The 27,382-nt window shown below is 42.6% G+C and overlaps 1 protein-coding gene across 1 annotated transcript in view; it reads right to left on the reverse strand.

The window, feature by feature from the left end:
• LOC146550799 (nuclear receptor coactivator 3-like) overlaps positions 1–27,173 on the reverse strand; it is a 64,423-nt gene extending 37,250 nt beyond the window's left edge. Inside the window, exon 1 of the mRNA XM_085258727.1 lies at positions 27,043–27,173. The gene's annotated coding sequence lies outside the window, so the exon portion shown is untranslated. The remainder of the gene's footprint in view (positions 1–27,042) is intronic.
• Positions 27,174–27,382: the final 209 nt, after the last annotated feature.

The following is a 27,382-nucleotide window of genomic DNA, read 5'->3' on the forward strand; positions in this document are numbered from 1 at the left end:
GGAACTGCCTGCAAACTCTCGCCACATGAGGCCGCGCATTATTGCGCACCAGGAAGAACCCAGCACCCACTACTCCAAGGATTTCAAAGACTGCCCTGACTACCTCATGGCCTAGCCTGTAGAGGTCTGTGTATCCGTGGATACACCTCCAGGACCCACCACCAAATCAGTCATGCTGAACAATGTTACAGGCAGCATAATGATCTCCTTGACTTCTTCATACCTTTAACCATTGTCACATGAGAGCAGGTTCACCCTGAGCACATCTGTGAAAGCACATGGCAAATGCCAGTTGGGCTCCACAATGCCGGCTAGTGAAGTGAGATAATTTTGTACGAGTCTTGCATCCTGTTCCACCTTGCACAAAGGAGCAGATACCAATCCTGCTGATGGATTAACGACCCTCTACAGCCCTGTCCAGCTCTCTTAAGAGTACCTGCCTGTCTACTGGAATCGCCATTGGTCATGGGACTGTACTTGGAGACGTAGCAAACCTTTTGGCTATATATTGGAGGATTTGGACTCGGGTCCAGGTGACCCTGACCGTAGCCAAATGCCAAACTAGTGAAAAAGAGGAAACGATGAGAAGTGGAAAAAATGTCTCCAGTGGCCTCCACCTGTAAAACCATTCCTTTTATGGGGGTTTTCTCATTGTTGCCCCACTAGTGCACTTGTTGTTCATTTCATTAACACTAAAGCAGCTGAAACTGATTAACAACCCCCTTTGCTACTTAGCAGAGCAGATCAATATCCCAGACGTTTAATTGACTTGATGCTATACTCTGATTAAAAAGAGTTATTTTAATTTTTTGAGCAGTATATTATGTGTGTATTACCACCAGCAATAAACACTAGTAGGTTCATCTTTGTAGACTCTCTTCTCAGTTCTCTTTTCTTTAAAAGTCGTTGTGCTTGATAAATAAGAAAAAGGCAAGAGAGAAATAAAGAAAGAGAAATATATCCTGGACATGCACTGCATTGTTCTGTGGGGCTACTGACACTGCTGCTGTTGAGGAGATAACCATCTCTGCATGTACTTCAAATGCATACTTCCTGGATGGCTGAGGCCGCAGACAAATGAGTCCATAAAAAAGCGTTTAGTTGAGATCGCCATTCAAATTTTACCATTTAAATTATCCAAATAGTTTATGCCGTAAAACTGAGCTGGAGAAATAAGCATAATGTCTTCTTGTTGTGATCATTTAAAAGTAAATGTACGTGTATACTGTCGCAGGTGCAAAGGATGTCAGGTAAAAGTACAGGCTGTCAAATACACAATGCTATGAACAGCTCTGATCCACAGCTCTGCACTGATATCACTCATTCAGTGCAGTGTCCTAAAATAAACCTTTGTTTGAGGCTGGTGTGAGCTGGCTCTGCAATCCTGCATCTGAACTCAGATTAACCTGAGTCTTCATGATCCTCTGCTTTGATACGAGAGGCTAAACAAAGTTTTCTCTTACAGATTACTGCAGAGCAGCAGTTGGTTTACTGAATGTCTTCCGCAGCAGATGTCAGGAAGATTTACATGAACCTTTTATGAGGTGACCAACTACATGAAAAATCACATAATACCATCACGCTGAATCTTCACTGTAAAAAACGTTCAAGTTGACGACCATGTAAAATAAATCTGATGTATAATTCTTTGAGTCTAGGACAGGATACGAGCTTCCGAGGCAGTGGAAAGCACATTTGTGGAGTAAATGTACTTTGAGACATTTTTTTTAATTTTTAGACACAAATGTCACACCTTGCCACCCGATGCCATACTGTCATATTTATTTAACATATTATTTAACTATTTTATTTATCAGTACAATAACATTTTCATAGTTAACATCAGCAGGCTACTACAATAAAATGCAAAATACTGCCAACTAGAGCGGGGCTATATGGCCCAAAAATATTTATCACGATATATATTTGAAAATTTGCGATAACGGTGTAACTGACGATAATTGATGCGAGACAAAATACAACTCCACAACTTTACTAGCGCAAAAAAAACCCCATCCATTTATTTTCACTTAAACAAGCAGCTGTTTTTTATGCATTTTGTGTATTAAAGATACATAAAAATTTAACAGTGCAAATGCAAATTCCTTGCTGAAAGTTTAACCAAAAGGCATTTCCAGTAGAAATGGGCTGACATATCCTGAGCATAACCATGTATAATATCCACTGAAGTTAAAAAGAGGTGCTTTGCAACATTAAACTGCAGTGTGCAGTATGTATTTTTCGGACCATAAGGTGCACGGGATTATAAGACACATTAAGCGAAACAAAGCAGTCAGAGAAATCAAACTTTATTCAACTCATTCTTCTTGCTTCCTTCACTTCTGTACCATTGATTCATTAATGCTGTATTCTATCACAGCTGCTCTATTCCCATGTTGTTGCAGTATATTAATGACTAACCTTGTATTGTGGATGGATTATTTCAATTGTTCTCATGACTGAAGTTTGGTCCGTTTACAGCATCCTGCCATGCGACTGCATTTGTCCCTAACCATCAGGAACCTTCACGTTAACTTTTATCAAGTGGAAAAGTGTTAGCGTTCATCCTCCAGCTTCACTGTGTTTATGTTATGCTAACATAGCTGTGTAACTAGCGATCACATAGCACATTATTACATACCACCTAGCCCAACTTCAGTAACCTTACAAACGTCTCTGCTGTTTAGTTTTCTGTCTTCATTTATGTTGGAAGTGTTAGCAGAGCTGTACGTTTGAATTTTTTCAGGAATCTCTCAGTCAGAACATGCTATATAATGTTTAGGTAACTAGCGAAACCATCGAGCTAACTTCCGCTAACTTCCTGCGAAATAGACCCAGATTACTCCCAGATTTACGAGCACCTTAGTCTGACAAATACGGCACCATTTTTACAAACCAATTCTGGTTCATTTGTTTTACTCAACGATCTGCCAACGATCTCATTTTCTTATCGTTGCCCAACATTGTACCGGTATTACCGTGAACAGTATAATATGGCCCAGCCCTACTGCCTGTGCTACCCCTCGGCCTCCTAGTCGATGCATGCACGGCATGAGTATCCCAGGCGACTTCCTTGAGTTCTTGACTTATAGCATTCACAAGATTTTCAGAGAACGTGATCTGTGACCTTGTCTTTGAGTTCATGGTCACTGAGATTCAAACTTGTCCAAGATTTTTGGTAGATGCCCCTATGGTATGAATGCCTGAGCCTGGTTCTCACAGAGGGTTCTTCCTGTTAGAAGGGAGTTTTTCCTTCCCACTGTCATCAAAAGTGCATGCTCAAAGGGGGTTATCTGAGTGTTGGGGTTCTCTCTGCATTATTGTAGGGTCTTTACCTTACAATATAAAGCACCTTGAGGCAACTGTTATTATAATTTGCCACTGTCCAAATAAAATTGAATTGAGGAAAGTTTTCACTGAAGCTTTTCACTAAAGCAGACAGTAACATGTAAAGGAGCGTTACTGCATTGCCACTTTTACTCAACTAAAGGATCAAAAGTTGGAAGCAGACCCAAGTCTCATGTTTCAAATGCAGGTTTCCATGTGCAAGTGTTCTGAGACTTAGAGCTCGATACAAAAAGATAAACTTGGCCAAGTGGAAAAAGATTAAAAACAGGAGGGTGGGGTTTGTGTGAAAAAAAAAAAACAGTATGTCACTGGAAAGGTGTTTTGTTTTTTTCTTTTATTTCCTCACAAAATAATTGCATGCAGGGAAAACTCAAACTCTTCCGCTGCTTAAGCTGCCAACAGTGAGAACACTTCATCTGCTGATGCATGCATGTGATGATAAGTTTAAGTGTGTGTGTAAGTGAATAAGCTGCGCGACTTTGTTAGTGTCAGTGGGACATAATTGGCTCACAATAAATCATCAGTGCAGCCTTAGTGAGAGAACACCATCTTCTCCTCCACCTCTACCTTCCTCTCGCCTCCCCTTCTCGCGCTCGCGCTCTCCTTGGTGACAGCGAGGGAGCAGCAGATTCACCACATAAACACCCTGCTCCCTCTATTTATTTGCTCCGAGTCCAAAAACTGCACAGCATAAGGAAAAAATGATAGCGGGTGGGAGGGGTGCAGGAAGAAGAGTGAAAGAGAGGAGAAGAGGGAGGTAGACAGACAAACACACACGTACACTGCAGATTTGGCTGCACACACGTGGACAGGGCGCGCACACATGCACGCGCAGCACTGCACACACTCCTGGTTGAGCATCTAAATCACATTAGCTGCCTGCCTTCAATCCATCACTCCCACAGACAAAAGCACATGGTGGAGAGACAGGGAAACTGCATGGCAACATGCATAACCACCCACAAACAAACAAACAAGCAAGCAAGCACACAATCAGTCACAGAGCAGCTGACACACCTTGAATCCAGACAACAGCAATAAAGGTGAAAGCACTCCTTCCTAAGAAAAACAAAACAAAACAAAACTCCCCGATCACAAATCAGCCTGCATTCACTTCCATGCACATCACTGTCAGTGCATAACAGCTGCACATTCAGGGATACACTCATTTGGCTCTGCTGCTGCTGCTCTGTAAAAAGTTGCACTTCTGTCAAAGAAAACCAACAACTCCATAAAACCACGGTTGCTTTAAATATTTAAAGAGGAAGGAGCTAAGCACGGGCAGAACGACATCTTGAGAAATCTTTCTTTTCTGTCTGTATCAATCTTCCTTCCCATTAGAGGGGGGTGGGGTCCTTATCTAAGCGTGTTTGTGTTTGTGTGTCCGTGTAGAGCCAAATGTTTGTTAGAGGTGCCTCTGATCTTGAAGACAGTGCGGGCTAGGTGCTCTTTACCTAATGGGATGCATAGCAAGCGTGCATGCAGGGTTGTGTGCACCCTTTTTTTGTGTGTGTGTTTTCTCTAATGGCCTATCTCTTGGGTAAGGTAATTGGCTGGTAAGGCAAATGAGAGCTGATGGAAGAGAAGAGAAGAGATTTAGGGAGCAGCACAGATTCAGTGTGTGCTCTGTATATTATAAGAACATATGGTGCCCACTGTGCAGCAGGAGCAGGCAGAGCACCACAGCGCAGCCCTCATCCACTCGTCTAGCGAGTCGCTCTCTCAGCTCCCACTGTTCTCCCTCCCTCTCAGTCCCCGGCTCTGTCTGGTTAACTCAATAACATCCACAGCCTCCTTTTCTTAGTTTGCTGTCTTTCACTAGCAGAGAAAGAATTTTTCTCTTTAAAAAAAAGAAAGAAGAGGAAAATCATCTCATCCTTTTTTCTCCTCCTTCATCTCTTCCCAGATGACCGGCTCAGGCTCGCGTCTCCTCCACGTCTTTCTTCACTACAGTTATGCCCACTCAACTCATCGCAGAGCTTAATCTAAATCAAAAGGGATTACTTCAATCGCATTAAAATCTGAAAACTGACAGCGCCATCTCTGCTGTGACTGGCATTTAGGCTGTGTTTACACATGCACGTGTGCAGCACAAGACACACGCTGGAAGAACTCCCTCACCAGACTGTCTACATGTGAACAGAAGCAACAATTAGACAGTAGTACTCCGCCGCACAGTGCGGTTACGAAACTGCTAGTGACCAAATATGCAGCTGCAAGCCCGTGTGTGTGCGTGCGTGCACGCGGCATCAAAGCAGCGAGCGAGTGGGCTGCTCTTTTAGTTGGCTCATAAAATCATTTAAAAATCGGCCCGCTGCACACAAACACACACGCAGATGCACGCACCCCCAGCCGTTTGATGTGTAATGAGAGAAACCATTAGCAATAAAAATGGGCTCTCCCCACCCTGCTGCTCAGCAGATCTTACTCAGAGCCACAGTTACGTGTCTATTTATACATTCACTCTTCTTGAGATTTTCTTCCTCTCTAACAGGGAGCAGTTTGTGCAGCTTACACCCAATAAGGCTGCATATCTGCTGCCCTTCCTCTCCCCGTGTCTTCTTCTTCTGCTGCTTCTGCTTCTCTACCTCTGTCTCCTGTTCCCATCCCCCCTCTCTCTCTGGCTGTCTCCTCCCTCCTCCATACCCTTCCCCCAGCTCTTTTCTGCTCTGTGCCTCCCTGCCTCTCTCCCTCCCCACCTCTCATCAGGCTATATGCAGCAGGGCACAAATTCATTGGGGGGGGGGGGGCAGACAGTGAAGGGGAGCCTGAGATAAAGGGAAAGATGGGGGGGGTTCAGAAAAGGAGAGATGGTTTGAACAGAAAGAAGGGAAAGACAGAGCGAGTGAGAGACTCGCTTGGAAAGAAAGGAGGAAGGGGGTGAGGCAAATAGAAAGTGTGAGGGGGAGGAAGAGGGAAGGGAGCGTTGTTGGGAGAGAAGTGCTGAGGAAGAGGAGGAGGAGTAGGAGGGGGAAGCTCGCTCTTGTTACAGCAATGGGCGTTCCTCTCCTCGATTCCTGCGAGGTCAAAAGTTTACCGTGGTTTTAATTTCACCTTTCCGCAGCCAATCAGAACGCGTCTCCGGCTGCTGGGGGAACTTTGACCCATTCTGAGAATTTGACTGTAAAGATCTACAGCTCGCCTCTGCTCCTACGGTTTTTCCACTTTATACTTCTGTTTTTTTCCTCTCCTTTTATTATTTGTTCCCACCTTTTCCAAGCACACCTCCCCCTCCATGTTTCTTTGAAACTCCTTGATCACAGAGGAGCAAAAAAACAAAAAAAACCCTAGTGTTATTGTTGTTTATCTAAGGGCATAGAAGAGAAGAGAGGGGAGGAGAGAAGAAGGGGACTTTTTTCCTTTCTTTCTTTCTTTTTTTTTTGCATTTCATTTCAGTACTTTTCCTCTGCTTTCCAAATGAGATGCCACATAGGCTGCTAGGGAGTCGCGAAACCACAAGATCAACAGCTTCTCCCCCTCAAAATGAACAATGAACACCACATTCCTCGTTAATGTCACTTAAATACTCAACAGAGGAGACACGCCGCGCTCGGTGTGACCGAGTAGTAGGCTTGCGCGTGCATGTGTGTGTGTATGCATAGGCATGTGAGCATGGAGAAAGTGTAAGTGTGTATCTGTGAAGGGGGAGGAGGCTGCAGTTAGATCACAGCATCAGAGAGGGGAGGGGCAGCTCTGCAAATAGAGCAAGCAGAGAATCAGCTTGACTGGCGATGGTAAGCAGAATGGCTTCGAGCCTCTCGTTAGAAGAAGAGGCCTGGCGTGCTTGTGTGTTTTTCTATTGCTTGCTCGTCTGTGTGCGTGTGTGTATATATGCATATTTGATTAATTAACGGTCACCGTCAGTGATGAAGCTCCCCGTTGCTGTATTCTCCCCACCTTGGCTGCACAATTGCCTCCACCCTAGTCCTCCATCCACCCAACTGCAATAATAAGGCACATGCACACGCGCAAACGCAGGTCCTCGGGAAAGCAGCGGGCTGTAAAACCCCGCAAATGTGTGCGGATGAAATAGCAGACGTGATAAGATGTACAGTCACCTTCCACCTGTAGCTGACTTGGATGCTGCCTTTCCATCCTGTTCTCCACCCGCTAAAAATGAATAAATAAATGTACTTGATTCTGTTACTTGATGTAAAGGACGTGTGGTGTTATTCTGCATTGTTTTGTACAGACAATGAATTCCAATAAGAGACTAAAAGCAAACATAAATTAGCCTGTTATCAAGTTTTATTTCCACCTTATATTAGAGCTCACTGTTGAAGTTTTTGTAAATGAGCCACACTTTCGTACTGATGACTTTCCTTAATTTTGATGACACTGCTTTTAACTTTGGAAAAGAAAAATGTTCATATATTTATTAAAGGGGCCTTTAACAAATATAGTTAAATATTGCCGGTGTTCTCTTTCTTTTCTTTATTCCCGGAGACTACGCAACCTATATGTCTTGTAAAGGTTGGGAGTTGAGCGCACTATTGCGCTGTATACTGCTTTTAATTTTCTCATCAATCTCATGAGCACCGTGCTGATTCCATGACTGCTTAACAAACGAACTATTTACTCACACCAAAGCCTTTTAAAATGATAAACAGATGTTTATAAACAATTAATAACATTACATCTTCTATGGGAATTCACAGGTTTGGATCTGAGAGCAACAACTAACAGTACACTGCTGGTGTGGTCTAAAGCTCCACTCTATCAGTAAATAACACAGGCTTTTTCTGTTTATTGTTAAATTCTGAAGCTTTACTAACACTAGAAGTAGTGGAAAACGTTTTCTATGAGCTTTGCAGCGGATGTGACAGAGAATTTTCCAAACAACTTTCCTTTGACCTTGTTAAGGCTGTGGGTTATTAGATGGAAGATGTTTTAACACTCAAGGAAAACTGCAATGGAGCAATTAGGAAGTTGAGAAAATATCTGAGTTATTATGACATGAAATTGCAAAATGGGCGTGTTTTGTTAAGGAAATTATTTGGTTATTCATGCCTCCTCAAGCTTAATGTTTCTTGCAGTAAAGGAAAAAATGATGAGATACACGTCTTCAATTGCCTGTTAATGCAAATATCTAATCAGCCAATCACATGGCAGCAACTCCATGCATTTAGGCATGTAGGTGTATCAGAATAGGGAAGTGAGGTGATATAAAGTAACATAGTAAGTGGTGCCAGATGGGCTTTAAACTGCTGATCTACTGAGATTTTTCCACATAATAATTTCTGGGTTTATCCAATGTGCAAGATTTCTCTTGGTGCAACTGCCTTGTTGAGGTTAGAGGCGAATAACCAGAGTGCACTGAGCTGATAGGAATGCAATAGTAACTCAAATAACCACTCTTTACAACCATGGTAGTAGGGCTGCACAATTAATCGTTAGAAAATCGCGATCTCGATTCATACTTATGTGCGATCTCATTTCCAAATGACAACGATTTAAAAAAACAAAACAAAAAAAACCACGACGACAATTGTACCACATTTTGATCCGGGACGTAATCTGCATGAAAACAAGCGCTCACTCTTCCTGCTCAACAAATGACAAGGGCGGAGCCTTATACGACGTGATACAGAAGCTGTGCCGTGTGATGCTAAAATTAGCAGGGAAAAAACAACGGAGAACACGTCAGCGATGACGAGAAAGTGACAGGAGAAAATCCGTCCCGGTCAACCACCCAAACATCAATAACGGGAACCTTATACAGCGCTTCCCTATACCCGTCGAACTCCCGCAGGCACAAAGAAATTACGGAGGCTATCACTTATCACCTGACCAAAGATATGGCTCCCATCAACACTGTGCAAAACGAGGGATTTAGGAGAATGATCAACACCCTAGACAAACGCTACACAGTGCCGTCCCGCAACTATTTTTCTATTGTTGCACTACCTGCTCTATACACGCAGTGTCGAGCAACGGTGGAGACGGAATTTCAAGCAGTACAACATTTTGCGGCAACAACAAAACGTGAGACATTTGTTGTTTTTATGTTTATTTATTGTTTTTATGTTCAGTCTCAACTGTTACGAAGTTGATGTGCAGTTAATAAGTGCAATAAATATTTATACTGGAAAAGAAAATCGTGAGAGAATCGTGATCTCAATTCTAAGCCAAAAAATCGTGATTCTCATTTTATGCAAAATCGTGCAGCCCTACATGGTAGGCAAAAGAGCATCTTTGAAAACACAAGCAGAGGACCACACCAGGTGCCCTTCGTGTCGGCTACAATTTACACGGGCTCACCAAAACAATAGAAGATTGCAAAAACATTGTCTGGTTTGAGGAGTCGAGAACATTCAGATGGTAGGGTCATGGATCCATAATGTCTTGCATCAAAGGTTCAGGCTGCTGCTGCTGGTGGTGCTTTGGGCTCCTTAATACCAAATGAGTGTTGTTTTTACCATGCCCATTTCTTTATAACTACAGTGCACCCATCTTCTGATTCTGATCTCAGATCATCTCACCCTGGTTTCTTGAACATGACAGTAAGTTCTTTGTACTCAAAAGCCCTCTACAGTCACCTGACCTCAATGCAATAGAGCACCTTTGGGATGCGGTGGGATGAAAGATTCACATCACGAATGTGCATCCATCAAATCTGCAGCTGCTGTGCAGATACTCAACAAGGTGTTTCCAGCACCTTGTTGAGTCTGTGACACAAATAATTAAGGCGGTTCTGAATGCAAAAGGGGGCCTGACAAATACTAACAAGCTGTACCTAATATAGTGACCAGTGAGTGTATATTCAAATTCCAATTGCACAACAAAGAATAGAAACGGGAAAACGTTTGGCCTTTTTTCCCCCCTCATAAATGATTTAAATACTACATGAGAAATGCACTGAATCACACAAATTTTTAACTACATCGCTATTTAGGTCACTTATACATAACAAACAAACATATGTGTATATATAACTAACTTAAAATAATTTGAGGCATGCTGAGTTTTTGATCGACATGAATTTGTGGGAGCTTTTTGTCAACAGAAAGCTACAACGTTTGAAGGATGTGCAGAGGAACCTCAACTTTATAAACCACTTCTGGAGTCTCGAGTAGACAGATTACATTACATCTCATCTCGACTTCCAGCAAGCTCTTTCATTCTTTTCTGTTTGACCGTTTCTAATAAGTTCTTAGGTCACACGGAGGTGCTGTGGGCTGTTTTGTGTCATGCTATGGAGGGCTGACAAGAACTGTTAATGTGCGTGTAATGTATTTCAAACATGAAAAGTTATTAGTTGCCAGTTTTAAATGCCACTATTACATTAAACACATACTTTTAGTCTATTCAAAACTCTTGCAAAAAGACACACACAAAAAAATGTTAAGTATTCCAGAAGGAGTACAAACACAAACACTTATACTGGTCTAACTGCAGTAGTAAGGTCTATAGCACCTTGCCTGAGGGTGAGAGGCCTCAGTGTTACCCAAGGGTTTAGGGTTACACAGTAAATGGACTGTTTGAAAAACACTTGAAATTTAACAATGTCAACTGCATTGCCTATTCTTCTTCTGCTTCAAATCCCTAACCCCCCTGTGGCACTAAAACCAAAAGTCTTTCCCACTCTCCCCCGTCCTCCTCGCCTTCTTTCTGTCTATTTTTTGTGCAGGAGAAGTAAAATGAAAATGTGAGGCCTTGTGGAAAATTTAGCGTCACTGTGTCCCTTACCCAAGACCTCACAGTTTGTTTTGTTGGTAAATACAAACCACACAAGCTCTGATAACGCGCACACACACACACACACACACACACACACACACACACACACACACACACACACACACACACACACACACACACAGTATTTGTCATAGCACCACAATCACACAGCAACAAGTTGGCCGACAACCCCCCCTTTAACTCCTCCGGCTATTTTTCTGTTCTTTTGTGCAGCTAAGTGTGTCAGGACAAAGGTTAAATGCAGAACAGCAACAAATTAGTCCAGACTAGACAGAGCTGAATATATGTACGTGTTCATGAGTACAATGGTGTCAAAAGGACACGTAAAGCATCAGAAGACATGAAACAGGCCGCATGGCAAGGGACACACAAAAAAATCTGTGGTAATAAATAGCCTGTCAACTAGTTTCCTGGCTTGGGAACAAATGTCGTCCAGCCAAACTGTTCTGTGAAAACTGATCTCAAGGTAATGGAAGAAGCTCTCCACCGTAGACTCGGAAAGGATTATTATTATTATTTTTATTTGGAGCAAAAATACTTTTGGACACAGGAAACAATATTCAGTCTAACAGATACACTGAGAGTTCTGTTTCTTCAGGATAGTCATTTGCTAAGCACATTTTTGCTTGTTAATGTTTTGAAATGCTAAACTGAACTGGAAGTGCAGCAAGCCGAAGCAACAAATTTGGTAAATAATCGTTTAATAAGACACTGTGTGACTAAAATGTCAAACGCCCATCTTAAGCCATTTTCACATCAGCTTTGCACCATTTCAGGAGAACCAGGTTGTGAAACTCAGCAGACACACTCCTACACAACTTCACTGGTTTCAAAAGAGGATACCTGTAAGGATACACTCAGCAAAGGGTGTGTAGTCATATGTACTTGTTGCTGCAAATAAATATAAAGAAGAAGAAGAAAAACACCTGAAGTGAGCCTGAAATGAAGAGATAATCTGAACGAAGATGATTAGTGAATAAACAGGAACTTTCCAAGTAGTCATCACTTGTTGTGACATAACCACCTGAAAGTCGTATGTGATTAATAAATGTGCTCACACTTGCCTGCAGTTTTCCCGCAGGCTACATTTTACTCAGGCTGGTGGGTAGCTGTAAGTTCCTGATGATCCTGAACACCTTACATCGAGAGCATTCTCAAGCGTAAGCCTAAAATTTTGGCCAACTCAAACGAGCCACTTTGAACTCAACGCTGCACATCCTCGGGCCCCCAGCACCACACCTGCGAAATGTGGATGAACTGGATAAGGGAAGGAGATACCGCCAGACACACAAGCATATAAAGTTCACAAGTTTCATTCTGAATGTGAGCATCTGTAAAGGATCTGTCTGCCTACAATTTGAAAAGTTTAAGGTGGTCGTTGTTGTTAACTGCTCTGCTGAGGTATCGCAGTGGCACGCACTCCACAACAATAAGTAGGCAACGGTCCTTCGTCATTGGACATCGAAGTATATTTGAAAACGTATGTTTTCATTTTAGATTTTTACTTTTTCCATCCGTCCAAGAGAAGAGCACCATCTGTGGTCACTTTGTTAATTCCTTTGCTCTTGTTTTTAAAGTTCAGCCGCCGTTCACCATCTAGCTCCAGGCTTTCCCATCTCATCGGCGAGTCTGACACACTCCAACTCCGCTGTATTGGGCGACAGCTGACGATTGCAGTCCTTCGTCTGCTCTGGAGAACAACTGTGAGCTGGAGGGCCACTCTAACTAGAACCTGCAGCAGGTGGAGAACTGCTTCATTATCCGCTATGCCGAACTCAGCGGCTCTGCAGAGCAGAACAAGGACTACCGTCGCCAGCTGGCGTCCACGACAGCGGCTTTGGAGTTCATCTGTAGGATAACTGACTCACTGAGGAAAAAGTTGTTTATTGTTACTTTATTCTGCATAAAATAAACGGCAAATAAAATATTTGCAGAGGAGAAAGTCGACTACATTAAGGAAGATTATGTGCGTGCAGATCTGTGGAAAACAATCCAACTCCAACTTGGTCCGAGTGGACTAGGACATAGAAGTAAGAACTAGTCATTTGCAGTCTCTGCATTAGTCCATGTGCACATCCACAAACAAATATTATGTCAGCAAAAGGTAGAATGCATTTAGATTTTTTTTCCCTTGAAGGAGTCTGCAGTGTCAGAGACAGGCCAAAGTAACTACCTAAAAAGAAATCATGAATGAAGAAGGTGTTTTGTACAGTTCAACATCACAATCCAAAATAGAACTGGCAACAGCAACACATCTCTACCTACAGAGCAACACGGGAACAAAAACATTACACTGTGTACTCCTGTCATTTCTTAGAAACGTTCTTAGAAAGCCGAACTAAATTAAAGGGTGAATTACTTTGTAATGTGATTGGGGAGAGATTCGTTTTTGTCACATGTCCCCAGCACTGTAAAATCTTTAAAGTGCTTTGCAGTGCTTGGCACTTCCTGAAATCATGAATCTTTTACTTTAACTGGTCTTCCCGGATAATTTTTCATCTTCTCACTGCTACATTTTTTAAAAATAGCTGAGCTATTTTTGAGTCTGAAATCCCACTACCTGAGTACGCTTGACCACTGCCCACAGGTGCAAACCTCCAGTCTGTACATCAGCAGTCAGATCACGAGAAGAGTTTCCCTTCCTCGCACTACACAACACTCAGCCCAGCATTTTGTTACTGTGCACCACTGACCAGAAATAAAGGTCGAACTCGAAGTGTCCCGCAGGTAAATTATTAATGGCTTGTTTTCTTTTCCTTCCCGCACCCTTGCTCTGCCTCTATTCATCTCCTCTCCCCTTTTTCTCGTGCCTTGATTGTTGTTTTCTCACCATCGTCCTGCCATCCCCACCTTCTCCTCCTTCTGCCGCTCTCTCTGCGTCCTCCCTCCCTCTTTTTCTCTTTCGAAGTCTAGCGTAGATATGGTGCTATTTTTAGCCTTTGTAAGATAGGGAGAGAGATCGTACTTAGCTAACACGTACTCTCCACAAGGCCTTTATTGGAGACCTGTCATAGACGTGTGAGAGACAACGGTTTTCAGTTAACACATAAGAGGGTGTCGTGTGTCTCCACTGCGCGTTTGTATGTGTGTTTACTGTAGTACCACATAAATATAGCTAAGCTACTCTCCTTCCGGTAGACAGGAACGTCCTCCGTGGCATGGACATTTGTTACAGATACAATCTTTGATTCAAATAAAAATAAAGAGTGCCACCACAACAAAAATTCAAAGCACATTACAAACTAAATTATACAGTTATGATGGGTTAACATTTGTGTGTGTCTAAAATTAACAGTCGCTGCCAATAATTTCCATGGCAAAATTCGGAAGGTGAGAAAATACACAAATGAACTAACAACTGTTTTAATATTAACCTTCATGTTAAGTAAATCGCCTTTAGCTCACAGCTGGAAATAGTCTGCTTTAGGTGGGTTCAGACTACAGGAAGTACTCTGTGGTTTAGGTAAGCTGCCCAGATACAATGTGCAGAAGATGACACACACAATGCCCTTCCATTGGCAGTAAACTACCACCTGCACTATTCTCACGTCGGCTTAATTCACACATCACACGGACTGTTAAATGATGTCACGGCAGAGCTTAGACATTTGCGTTATTTGGCTGTTAATGTCTTTAAATTCAAGGCTGCAGTGGATCTACGAAAAAGGGCATTAGACTCTGGGAGACCTGTGAAGGTGTCCTGTGGCTTTTGGCACCAATACCAGAAGTTCCTGTGAGTCGCAAGTTACGTGCTCCAACGCATTTACCAACATCCTGTTGCTGGGTCGTGGCTGGTCCTTAGAACACTGTGGTGCTCAAAACGGCTAACTGGGAGCCAGCTAACTGTCTGGAGATCCAGTGCTTATCAAAGTTCCAACATTAAACATTTTAATTAGAATAAAATCTAAATATCGAGTTTTCCAATTCCATTTCGCTTTTTTTTTTTCTCAGAAAACTGGAGGAGTCTTACCAGCTCAATAACCATTAACAGCCCCTTGAATCCGTAGACAAGCCGAGCCTGAATACCTGATGGTTACCTGAGCAGGTAGCAGAGTCCAAGAGGAGATGATATTTCATCCTAGGGATCCTATATAGCGCTGATCTGTCACAGACAGCAGCATGTTTACACAGTGTGCTTAAACAAAATCAAAGCCTTCTTTTGGGTAAAGTCTGATGTGCTCGACAACAGCTAAAAATACACAATCAACAGCTATAAAAAGCATCTAAAAGCGGAGCATGAGAGGAATAGGACATTTTATCTCACTTTGCATCAAATCAATATTTAAATTCTGGCCCCTTTCCCTCCACAGAGAGCCTGCGAATGTCACCGCCTGTTTACTACGACTCGGATCTCGCAGGACTAACAGACTCATTGGAAGTGAGAGAAAGAAAATGAGAGGGGTGGATAAGGTTTAAAAAGCAAAACCTGATTTAACTAAAGACACTCCCCCTGCCTGAACTGAGCTTGAGCACACGGAGGGACTTCTTTCTGCTTCCTAGCTTGGCCGAAACATGTGCATAGCTATATTTAAGCTGATATCGTATTTATTTTTATTATTTCGTTCCAATGTACAGCACTTTGTGTCAGCTGTGGTTGTTTTAAAGTGCTTTATAAATAAAGATGGATGGATGGATGGATGGATGGATGATAAGTCCAGCAGTGAACAAGTTAACAAATTAAGTGCAGTTTTTTTTTCCTGCAACCGATCGACTGGTTAAAGAGCGTCAACTGTGTTTCACTGCAGCCTGCGTGTAAAAGTAAGCTGACGGAGGTTTGCACAAAAAAGCCTTTGTGACATCATAACAACAACAATGTGACCTCAGAGGGTAACCGGAGGGGCAGCCAATATAACGTAGCACACCCGGCCAGTGTGCTGCTCAACACTGCTGTGGTGAGGTGGGGGGTTACAAGCTTTGGGAGTGCTCCACCACTACCCCGAGTTGAGCGATGCTGCTGGTGACACGGGGAAAAAGGAGCTAGTGATGTGTGTTTATGTGTGTGTATACATATATGTGAGTGTGATAAAGTGATATGGGGGGTCGGTGTGGCATTTAAGGGAAAGGAGTGAATTAAGTTGACGAGGTGGTCACATAACAGCCGGGTTCAGGCAGAGTTGAAGCCACTTGCTTGCTACGCTGCAGCTGGTAACATTTACCTCATCCTCTACCCCATAAATGTATGTGTGTGTGTGTGTGTGTGTGTGTGTGTGTGTAAAACTCTAAAACACATAAACTAGGTCTGGATTTTACAATGGAAAATAAGTAAAAAAACAGAACTCCCCTTGTTAGAGACACACACACACACACCCCTCTGAGAACCCCTTTAACAGGCATCTGTTAACTAAGAGCAAAGAGAAAGGTGAACCTAACCTCCTCCCGACCCAAAAGTCCGACTCTCCTTTTGATTGGGGCTCACAGAAAGGTCACCGATTGTGTTTTTCTAACTTTTAAACAGCCATCCACACACTATGCTACACTATAACGTCACCGACCACAAAAAGCGATTCTTCCCTGCGCTTCACCGAAAATGTTTGACTTTGTCAAAAAAATCCAGCTAAACTCTGCGTGCACCCAGAAAAAGAAGAGAGGCAGGAGAGGAAAATCTAAAAGTTTGCCACACTTTAGATTTGAATGCATTCTGTGACCTCAACAGCTGAGATAATATAGAAACAGACTATGCTGACACTTTAAACCTGACGATCCGTGTCATTATTAAACTTCAGGGGTGGCGTTTTATTATAAAGTGACTACATTTGATTAATTTGCCAATTTATTCATATGATCTCTGAATCAATACAGCAAAGCACACACAAAAATAAGCGATCGACCGCATTACGTGTCTCATCTTGTGGTGACTGCAGCTGCTAGATGAGGGCGCATGTGGCCTCACATGTGTCATGTACCCACTCAGCTCTTTTCCTCTTCACTGTAATTTTTTTTGTGCCGTCCTAATAAACTCACTGTCACTTGTGTCCGCTGTATGGCACAAGTGTGTGTCAACACAACCAAATACTGTTAATATCATTCTAACACAAATCTTTAAAGCATAACAGTGCATGGCCCAAGTCTATTGAGGACATGTCCTTGCTCACCCACATTTGTCTTCTGACAGCGATACAAAGACGTGAACAACAACTGGACCCCTCAGGATGAATTTTAATCAAACTGGTGATGTTTTCACATTTTCTCTACAAGCAATTTGTCCTCTTTTTTTTTTTAAACTTTACGATAAAAACAAGCCGAAACCTCAATTACATCCTCAGCCTCAGGTGCAGTCGCTTATTAGGAAAATGAAACCATTATGACGAACACACTAAACATTATAACTGCGAAACATCAGCACTGTCGTTATGTACAAGCACGCCGGCGACAACGTCGTAAGCTGTAAAGCTGCGATTCAGCGGGCATTCATCACACAGTGCCTCGCTATTAATATCATCCAACAAAGATTACTGTTAGACTCAATTTCCTACAATGTGTCGTGCGATGAAGCGCCGTGATTCCTCGGTGCGCGGGATTGTTTAGTGCACACTGTGTGCTGCGCCGAGTCTAGTCAGCGCCTGCAAACATGCAGCAGAGCCCCCCCAAGGGATGCTGCTGCAGCCCTCTGAGGGGAGAGGAGAGAAAGTGAGAGAGGAGAGGAGGTGGGAGAAGCCCCAGGTAGCCTCACAGCAATGCACCATTAGAGAAAGGAAAACACAAAGCCAAGCTCTGCTGCTCTCTTCTTCTCCAGCCACCGTGCCCCCCTCTCTCTGTCTCTCTCTTGCACTGACCAGCTAAATATTTTATCAGCTGGCAAAAGAACCTACAAGCCCCAAGGCCAGGGGCTTCTTTTTTGTTTGTTTCTTTATTGAGGAAAGTAACTGTGTGTGTGTGTGCGTGCGTGCGCGTGTGTGTCAGAGACGAGGTGGAGGCAGGGCCGAGTTTGTTCACCGACCACAGCGTCACTGAAGTGCTTTTGATTGGTCACTTTGAAGTAGTTCTTCTGTTCTCTCTCTTTCTGCCTGTCTTTCCCTCCCTCTCTCCTGCTTTCTCTCTCTCTCCTCCTCTCTCCCTCCGTACATCCTATGTGCAGCATGCTGCTCGGTTCAGAGCTGGATGAACGACCTTGAGCAGGCGCACAGGGCTGTGTTGCCATGGCAACGAAGCCTCGCACAACCAGTAACAGCTGGATGCAACAGCACTCCCTGAATTTTAGCGGGAGTCGCCACGTTAATAACGACTCTCTATGTCTCCTCCCCCCTCGTCTACTCTTCGCTCTCCCCTATGTATCCACCCCCCTCCCTCCCAGCCTAACACTACCATCCACCCACCCACACGCACACACACACACACACACACACACACACACACACACACACACACACACACACACACAATAAAGAGCTACTATCGTAAGAATACAGTCTTTCAGATTTTAACACATAAACTTATTTAGTTAAAGTGCAATGACCCAGACATCAGAAAAAGTTAAAAAGAAAAAGTCTCAGCCAGGAGACAAAAACACACTCAAGAAGACAAAGGTTGAGGTGAACCGGGGCGAGAAGAGAAGACAGAAATCAAGAGTGAACCACAAGTAAGAAAACAAAAGACAGAACACGGAGAAGCGCACTGAGATAGGCACTTGACATTCTTCTCACAGAAGAAATAGCTCTCAGAAAAATAAAGCGGCAGAGGACATGAGCTGCACCGAGGCATTCTGGAGAAAGAAAGGAAACAGAAACCAAGGATACACTCTGACAGTCCATCAGATCATCCCTCTCCCTCTGTGTGTCTCGCTATCTATCATCGCTCCAACTATGTTTGATATTTAGTGATTCTATTATCACATAAACAGTTTTTCAGCTACCTGCTTTTACACAAAATTAATTTTTCTACTGGCTCAATTACACAGCTGACTCCAGATCAGTGTTAAAAGACATGCAGTAAGTGTGGTTAAATTATTGGTCATTCTAAATTGCTCATAGGTGTGAATGTGAGTATGAAGGGTTGTCTGTTTCTCTGTGTTGGCCCTGCATCCGGTGGTAGCTGCGAAAGGCACCAGGGCGCTCATGACCCTGGAAGACTGAATGGATGAATGGATGGATATTAACATGTTAATTTTCCCCAATAAAGAAATTATGTAACTGGTCACTGCTTAACTCTTACTAGTCAATGATATTAAAAAGCCAAAAGCAAAAGTTCAACAAATGAGGTCTGTTTTCCAGCGTTAGGTTTGACAGTGCTCGCCTTTGACACACGACAAAAGGAACTATATAAACAGGTGTTTATATAAATGTTAAGGTCAAAGTTATAAAACAATTGACGTAACCATGACAGATCCTCACGGCCTTGGCTTTAGAGGGCCGACCTTGAACTGAACACCCTCTGCCACTCCCTGTGCCGCTCCCACTCATTAGTTTTGCTCACGTTAGCAATAAGAATAACATATTTCAAAAATACCAAAAGCTCTTGTATTTAAATCCACTCATTAAAACGAAACATTTTAAGTCAGTATTCTTTAGTATAGAACGTTGCTTTTTGGGTAAGAATTTGATTTTCAGTTTCAGTTTTATTAGTCTTTTTTAAAAATTTGCATTTAGTGTCACAACTTGGGTCACTTTTCTTATGTAAGAGCTCTCCTCTGAAAAGGAAGCACGCCTCTTTCTAGACTGTTCAGCGAGCTGCAGCATCCAGGTGCCATGTGAGAAAAAAAAGAAAAAAGAATAAGTAAGAGACATTGTGTTTCTTTCAGTGTTTTCTAATGTTCTAGGCTACATAAAGCCCTCTTGCGCTTAGTAGTAAATTAGTTATTTGCACACACACTCACAAAAAAGTGTGACTTGCACTTGGAAGTGTGTCAGTCTCCAAAGTAACTGGCAAACAAGCTGTTTCATCGTCCTGCAGACAAAAGATCAAAACTTGCACTGAACTTGTATTTGGTTGGGATTTGATTTAAAATCCACAGAGGTACAGTTAAAAAAATGTTATAACTGTCCAAATACTCAAGACGTTACCAAACTGTGTGTGTATATATATATATATATATATATATATATATATATATATATATATATATATATTTTTTTTTTTTATTTTTTTTTTTTGGGGAGGCGTTATGTGTCGTACCATATTTGGAAAATAATGATCAATGATACTGCAGCTTGACACCGAGAAATCAGAGAAATCTGTGTCGCCATGATTTCTTCTTGTATCGTCTTTAATCATGGAAGCACAACAGCTTCCTTCACATTGACTGTGGGTAGAATTTCTGATTTAAAACTGTTAGCTTGAAGATAAAATATAACATATTTGGTACCAAACATAAATCCCTTGTCTACCTCCAATTTGTCATCAGATGAATAGCTGTAGTATGTGACTCTTGATAACTTGCTGGTTTCTGACTCAGAAGGAGATCCATACTGACTAGAACTATGTGCTTGTTTGAGATCAGTAACTGCATTTATGCAGCACTTTTTTAGTGCATTACACTACAAGCCACATTTTAGCTTTTCACATATTAAGATAGCTATTTACTTATTTTACTAAAACACTTTTCTATGCTCATGCTGTCCTGTGTTTGGTAGTGTAGAGCAAAATGTGTCTGTAGCACCACCTGCCAGATGTAAGTTTATATCTAAATGTTTGGATTGACAATCTTGTTAGAACTGGCCGTCCACTAAACCGCTGATCTCACTGTTGGCCAAGACGTTTTGTACTGAAAACACACAAGTGGAACAAATGAATGAATCTGTGTGTGTTATCGGCAGTGCCACATGTGATTTTAATCATCTTTCTGTAATGCAGTAATGTAACGCATTACTGTCCTATATCGAGTAATCAGATTACAATTATGTAATTATTTGTGTTATAAAAGGTTCTTTAATTATCTGCACAATGGGTGAAAAAAACAAAACAAAAATACAAATTTTCATTTTCCTGCTTCTTTTTTCTTGCACAACAAACAGCACATTTCAGTTTGTGTGCAGGTAGGAGGAAAATGGTGGAGATATGGACATTACTTTTATTGCAAAAAAGCACAAGAGCCTGACAAAAGTAAAGTGCAAACTCCATCCAGGATAGAAACAACTATCCACTACTGCTAATACAACACTGGGTCTACACAGAAGGATCTCCATGACAGAACCCAGAGTGACTTTACAGCTGAGTGTACGCAGATCCCAGCCCAGCAGCCAGAACCTGATCTTCAACAGGCTCTGGCTGCCTGTCGTTGGCTGTGATGAGTTTGTGTAAGTGTATGGGACTGTAGCCCATGGTTTATACTGTTAACTGGTAATTATGTGACAATGCATTTCAGGGCACGCAAAAGTAATTATGAATAGTTTCAAAAATTACTTTCTCCAGGAAGTAATTAAGTAACATCATAGATTACTTTAGAAAAAAAGTAATGAGTAATGTGAAGGTTTTTTTTTTACTTTTTCTGACTAGTGATCCAAACAGAGGTTCCTACCCATATGGAAAAGAAATAGTAAAAACTTATATGATTTACTCATGAAAGTGGCCACTTTCTCATTACTTTCATATATTGTTTTAGTAAGTATCCAAAACATACAAGTTTCATTTTTCAAAGGATCTTATATCTGTTTTCACTCTTGTATGCTTTTCATATAAGTTTCACACAAGACAGATACAAACTTTATAAGATTTATATATATCTTTTCCATATGGGGAGATACAGCATTGAAGCACGTCAATAATTACATTAAGCCCCTGTCACACGGGCCAAGATCAGTCAGTGAAGCCCTGGCAGCTTCCAGCTAGGGAAAAACCTGTAGTCTCTGACAGCTGGTGAGTGGTTGTGTGAAGCTGATTTTTCTTACTACATGGAACTGGTTCACAAAGAGGTATATAGTGCTTCATTTGCAATTGCTTTGGTTGCTAGCAGATTATCGTGGTTGTCTATAGTTTGTATGGAAGAAGCTAACATGTCTCCAAATACCAATTACTCGCTAAGTGGCGCAACATGAGAGTTGCCTTAAGGTGCTTTATATTGCAAAGCGAATACCCTACAATAATAGAGAAAACCCCCAACAATCAGATGATCCCCTATAAGTAAGAACTTGGCAACAGTGGGAAGGAAAAACTCCCTTTTAACAGGAAGAAATCTCAGCAGCCAACTCCTGTGAAAGGAACAGAGAACGTTCTGGTTCACTGGTTTCTAGTCTTTTGGTTTCTTTGTTAATGTTCTGGTTTCTGTCTGTGTTTCTTAGTTGCTTTGTCTCCCCTGTCTGCTGTGTCCCCTTGTCAAGTCCATGTCTGTGTTACGTTTCCTGTTTTACTTTGAAAGTCCTTGTCTCATGTTAATGTACCTGGTTTTGCTTCCCTTGTCTCGTTAGCCCTGATTTGCCTCAGCTGTGTTTCCCTCCTGTCTCTCATTCCCTGCTTGCTCCCTCTGTGTATTTAAGCCTTGTGTTTCTCTGTGTCAGTGTCGCAATCTACCATCTTGTTATGCTGTGTGTTCTGCCTGTCAGCTTTTGTAGTTTTCAGTTTTGTTTTATAATAAATCTAAGTTTGAGTTTATCTTCCATCTCTGTAAGTCTGCACTTTGGGTCCTCTTTACCACCGCTCCCGCCTGCACACGGCCTACACATGACAAAAGTTGCTACTTCTGTAACGTGTACGGTGGTGTAGGCACAGCTTTTACTTTGAAAGTAAACATTTTCCATTTCTTGTTTGCATCATGCTTTTATAAGTTAAACTCCTGCTCGGTGGTTAGTTAGCAGCTGGGATAACAAGCAAAAGATTCCGGTGCGATTCCAGAAGGAGTGACCCCTTGTAATGATGAAACCAAAAGTACTTTTTGCAGAAAAGATGAAAACTTTGGTGACTGTAGCAATCTACAAACAACGAGAGCAATCACAAGGTTTTCAGTGCAGCTCTCTCTTTGCAACTGATGCCGCACAGCATCAGCCAGGAACTGCACGCCAACCAATCAAGGAGGGTCAATTTCTCTAAAAAATCTTCGGTTTCTAGGGAGAGTCACCAAATGGTCTCCAGGTCTCAGGTTTAGGTCTTGGTCTGAAGGCTTGCAGGTAGCATCATGTGTATTTAAAGATGCACTATGTGCACATCATGCAACCATCATCCATTAGGTATCTGGCTTCTACTGAATTCAAAATAATTTTCAAATTATGAATTATTAAGAAATCTTGGAAACATTGTGTATTTATTGAAAATGTAACTGATCTTTTTAATGAAGAATCACTCTTAAACTATATCACAATGAATATAATTTAAGTCACATTATGCAAAGGCACTGAACTAAAGATGCAGCATCATGATGGGGAGTAGATTTGGGCTTTTAGTGAAGGGCAAACATGCAGCAGAGTAGTCATTTAAACTTAACTGTCCAGGGTTACTCATTGGTAAAAGCCAGAGTTGGAACTGAAAATTAAATTTGATGAACTGTCGAGCCCTAGAGCGCCCCGTTTTATAACATAAACATGCAAGTAGCCCAGTAGGTTTATGTGTAATAAGAGTATGATTATAAATATTTCTTCATCACACAACACAAGCATTATTTAGCTCAGTAATCCAACTTGAAAACAAGTCTTTTTAAATTCTACTAAAGGGTTATTGAGGAAAAATATATTTCTATACCCGATTGTAAAGTAGATTTTTGTACGCTTATTGAAACTTAAAATACTTTATTGTCAGTGAGGTCAAAATATTATTTGGGAAAAAAAACCCCTGCAAATCAGATGCCCCAGTATTCATCGCTGGAGTGTTGATGTTTAAGTAAAAGACAGGTGGACAAAAATGAGTGAGATTTAAATATGAGCACCCGCTCCTCTACAGAGTGAAATCAATGAGAGCTGGTGAAGATTATTTCCTGTTTAACACATACTGACATGTCAGAGAGGGGCCCCAGCAACAACAGGACAACAGTTAGCTCACTACTCTGGAGCTGGGGGAGGCAAGGGGACAGCGAGAGACATGCCACAGAGAGAAGAAAGAAAATGGCAAAGAATGTGAACAATCTGAGGCAGAAAACTTCCTGAGTCCACAATAGAGGTGGAAAACACACACACACACACACACACACACACACACACACACACACACACACACACACACACACACACACACACACACCCAGAAACAAGCGAGCAAAGTCGAGGTGGGTAAAAACGAGATTGACCAAAGACCAGGACGCAGACAAAAGATGAGAAATACCAGGTGGAATTCCAGCAAGAGGCTCCACCTGAGCCCCTCCCCTTTCGGTACACACCCCCTCCTTCCTCCTCTACACACACACTCACAGATTCCCAAGCTCCCAGGCTAATATGTGATGTCCTGCTTCTCTGCTTCAGCCTCACGAGCCCTGCCCCCAGTGCCTGACCCAGTCACCAGCATCCCCTGCTAACCTCTGTCCCCTTTTTCCCCATTCAGCAAACATAATGCATCACTGTCACCCTCCTCCTCCTTGTCAATGCATTCATCCCGCCATGCGCTTGGCGAAACCCCTCATGAGTCCTGGCGGCTCGCTCACAGCACCTCCCTGTTCCCATTGCCTTCGGTTCCTTGTGAGCAGGTTGTAGGCGTGTGTGCGACAGCACGTGTGCAGAGACTTGGTCCACAGAGTTGACTGTAAATCTGTCAGAAGATGGGTGCCGTGCAACGAGACAACGGCTCCTTGCTGCGACACCCAACCCCCCCCCTCACTTGGGCAACAGACGCATTTGGGGCACAGAGCTGAAACAATTACTGTTAATAATAAATTCCTGATTAAAACCCCGTCACGAGCAGCAGCCAGACAGTTCGGAGAGCATTTGACTAACTATACATCAATTAAATTAGGAGAATAGAGCTTTCAGTAAGTGGCTTAACAGGACTGAATATGAAACATCAGTAAGATAAACAGAAGAAGCTAACTGGCCTGAAAGTGTTTATTTTAGTTGTCCTGTCATCCGTTATTTACTAAATAATTTTTTTTCTGTAAAAATAAAGTCCACCTCTGTTTGCCAAAGCCCAATGTCACAAATTTAACTGCCCCAAAACCCAAGTTTACTACCATTGCCAAACAAGAAACCAGCAGCTGCTCACAATTTAGAACTGGCAATCCTAATGGATCAAATATGATGTCCATCATATTTTTTTCATATTTTTTTAACTAACAAGGACACCCTCAGCTGAACATTAAAGTAAGTTATGGTGCAAAGTGTCTACCACTGAGCTACTTACAAGTTGCAAATGAAAAGCAATGTTTGAAGTCAAAGAATGATAGGCAAATGTTTCCCTACAGAGTTTGCATGCTATTCTCTCGGAGTCATGCCCTTCCTCTCGAAATGATCCCACACTTTGGACTTCCTGCCTGATGTGTGTAATTACTATCTAACTATAACGTCTGTTTGCAACTCAGTTTTCTTCCCCTTAATCGACCAACAAACGAACCAACATCTGATCAACAAACTCTTCCCATTGGCTAATATTTAGTTGACTGTTAGTTTGTTGTATAACTGAATATTTCAGCCAATTAAAATAGTTCAGATTGTTATAGTAGCTGAAACTTGAACCCATTTTTATTTTCATGTAAACCTTTCGGGGGGAAAAAGGGGCCATCAACAATAACATTAGACATTATAATGTCATGCATCACTAAATAAGCACGGGGAATTCTCTGGTTGCAGCATTTCATCTGTGACTCGCTGCAAATTGACATCTTTTGAGAAGGACATCTGTGAGTGTTGAGCTGTCACTGTCTTTAACCTTTAAATATTTTATATCTTATAAAAGAGACTAATGAAAACCATCTTTGTTAGCTGCAGCCACGTTTGGACACGCATCTAAATTTAGACAGCGACTTCAATATAATCAACTCAGCCTCACATCCCTCACCTGCAGCATCACTCCGATTCAACCTCTGTTTACACACACTGAACTGTAAGGCTGCTATTATCCAGTGTGAGCTGGGGCTCTGGTGTCATGCTCAAGGACACAGCGCTTTCCGGCGTACGCACACACACACTTACACCACCGGCTGGCTGTTTCAGGGATCAAACCGTGCACCTTCATAATTGCAGAGCAGCGGGTACGCACAGGGCCACGTTGCTGCCCCCTGCAGATATACAGTTAGAGACATTACTGAGGATGAAGCAGATGGCAGGAGGGGTTATGAAGGACCTAACAGGAAAAAGACACCATCACGACGAGCATTCACCGTATCACCTCACACATTTTAAGGCAATGCATGACCCCTTCGTGCACTGCTGACGTGCACACTGGAGACACACGCCGTAGACCGGCTGCACTTTATTTATTTGAATTTAATCGGTCTTGCAGGCTGGCTGAGCGGCTGGTTGACTGACGGACGGTCACCGTCGTCTGCCTCCTTCCTGCAGCGCACGTTTGTTGTAAAGCGACCAGTAGCAATACAGCGGGAGCCGCTTTCACATACAGTACGCAGCCGAGTGTGTTTGCACGCTCCTGCTCATCAAACATCCCGGTCCAAATTCCCTCACGTTGCGACAGCACCGGGCTCAGCTGTTTCCCACCGACTGTCGCGGACAGCGAGCATCAACCGGTTTAAAACAAACAAAAAAAAATAAATCACCCCGTGATTTTGCGTTCAAGCGCGAGCGTGCGAGCCCAAAGCATGTGCTGTCCCAAAACTTATTCATGTTCTGCAGCAAATCTACTGGAGGCACTATTGCGATCCAGCGGCTCGTGCGTAAACTGGCGAGCTTGTGCGATCAAGTTAAGTTTATGAAATGTGCCAAACGTTCAGCCGTGCTGCAAATAAGCATGGCACCGAAACACGCACCGCATCACCGTTACAAACCGAGGGCAAATGTTTTCTGTCATTTACTTTTTAAAAAATAATAAAATAAAATATGTATTCTGTGCCCTCCGCACCGCGCCGATGCCAATATTGTGTGCGCTCTGCCGCTGGAAACCCAAGTCAAGACATTTCCGTCCTCTATTGAAATGCAAACCAAACGCAAAGTCTGGTCAAACTGACTGAATAGGAGCGCGCGTGCTGAACGTACTTACCTCGTGGACGTGACTCTCTCCCGAATCGATAATTTCTTCTTTACACCATTAACTCTCCGCCATCTTCGGCTCTGTTTGTTTAAATGGGAAACACTCCCGAAGCCCAAGAAGCCAGTTCTGTAAGTTGAGGCGTCGCTGGGACTTGTGGGTAAACGAGTTCTTTCTAGACGAGCCCCGCGCTTCCGGATGGCTCGTCCAACCCGGATACGGACTACAGGCAGACTCCACCACCACACGGGGGAAGGAGGAGGAGTGGAAGGTAGAGGTGGAGGTGGAGGAGCAGGCACCGTCTGTCTAGCAGCGTACAGACGGATGTGAGCGACGAGAGGGAAGATGCCAC

Source organism: Mchenga conophoros, linkage group LG20 (assembly GCF_057382185.1).
Source record: "Mchenga conophoros isolate Kocher_MC1m ecotype Shallow Benthic linkage group LG20, M_conophoros_male_GT1.1, whole genome shotgun sequence".
Classification (NCBI taxonomy): domain Eukaryota; kingdom Metazoa; phylum Chordata; class Actinopteri; order Cichliformes; family Cichlidae; genus Mchenga; species Mchenga conophoros.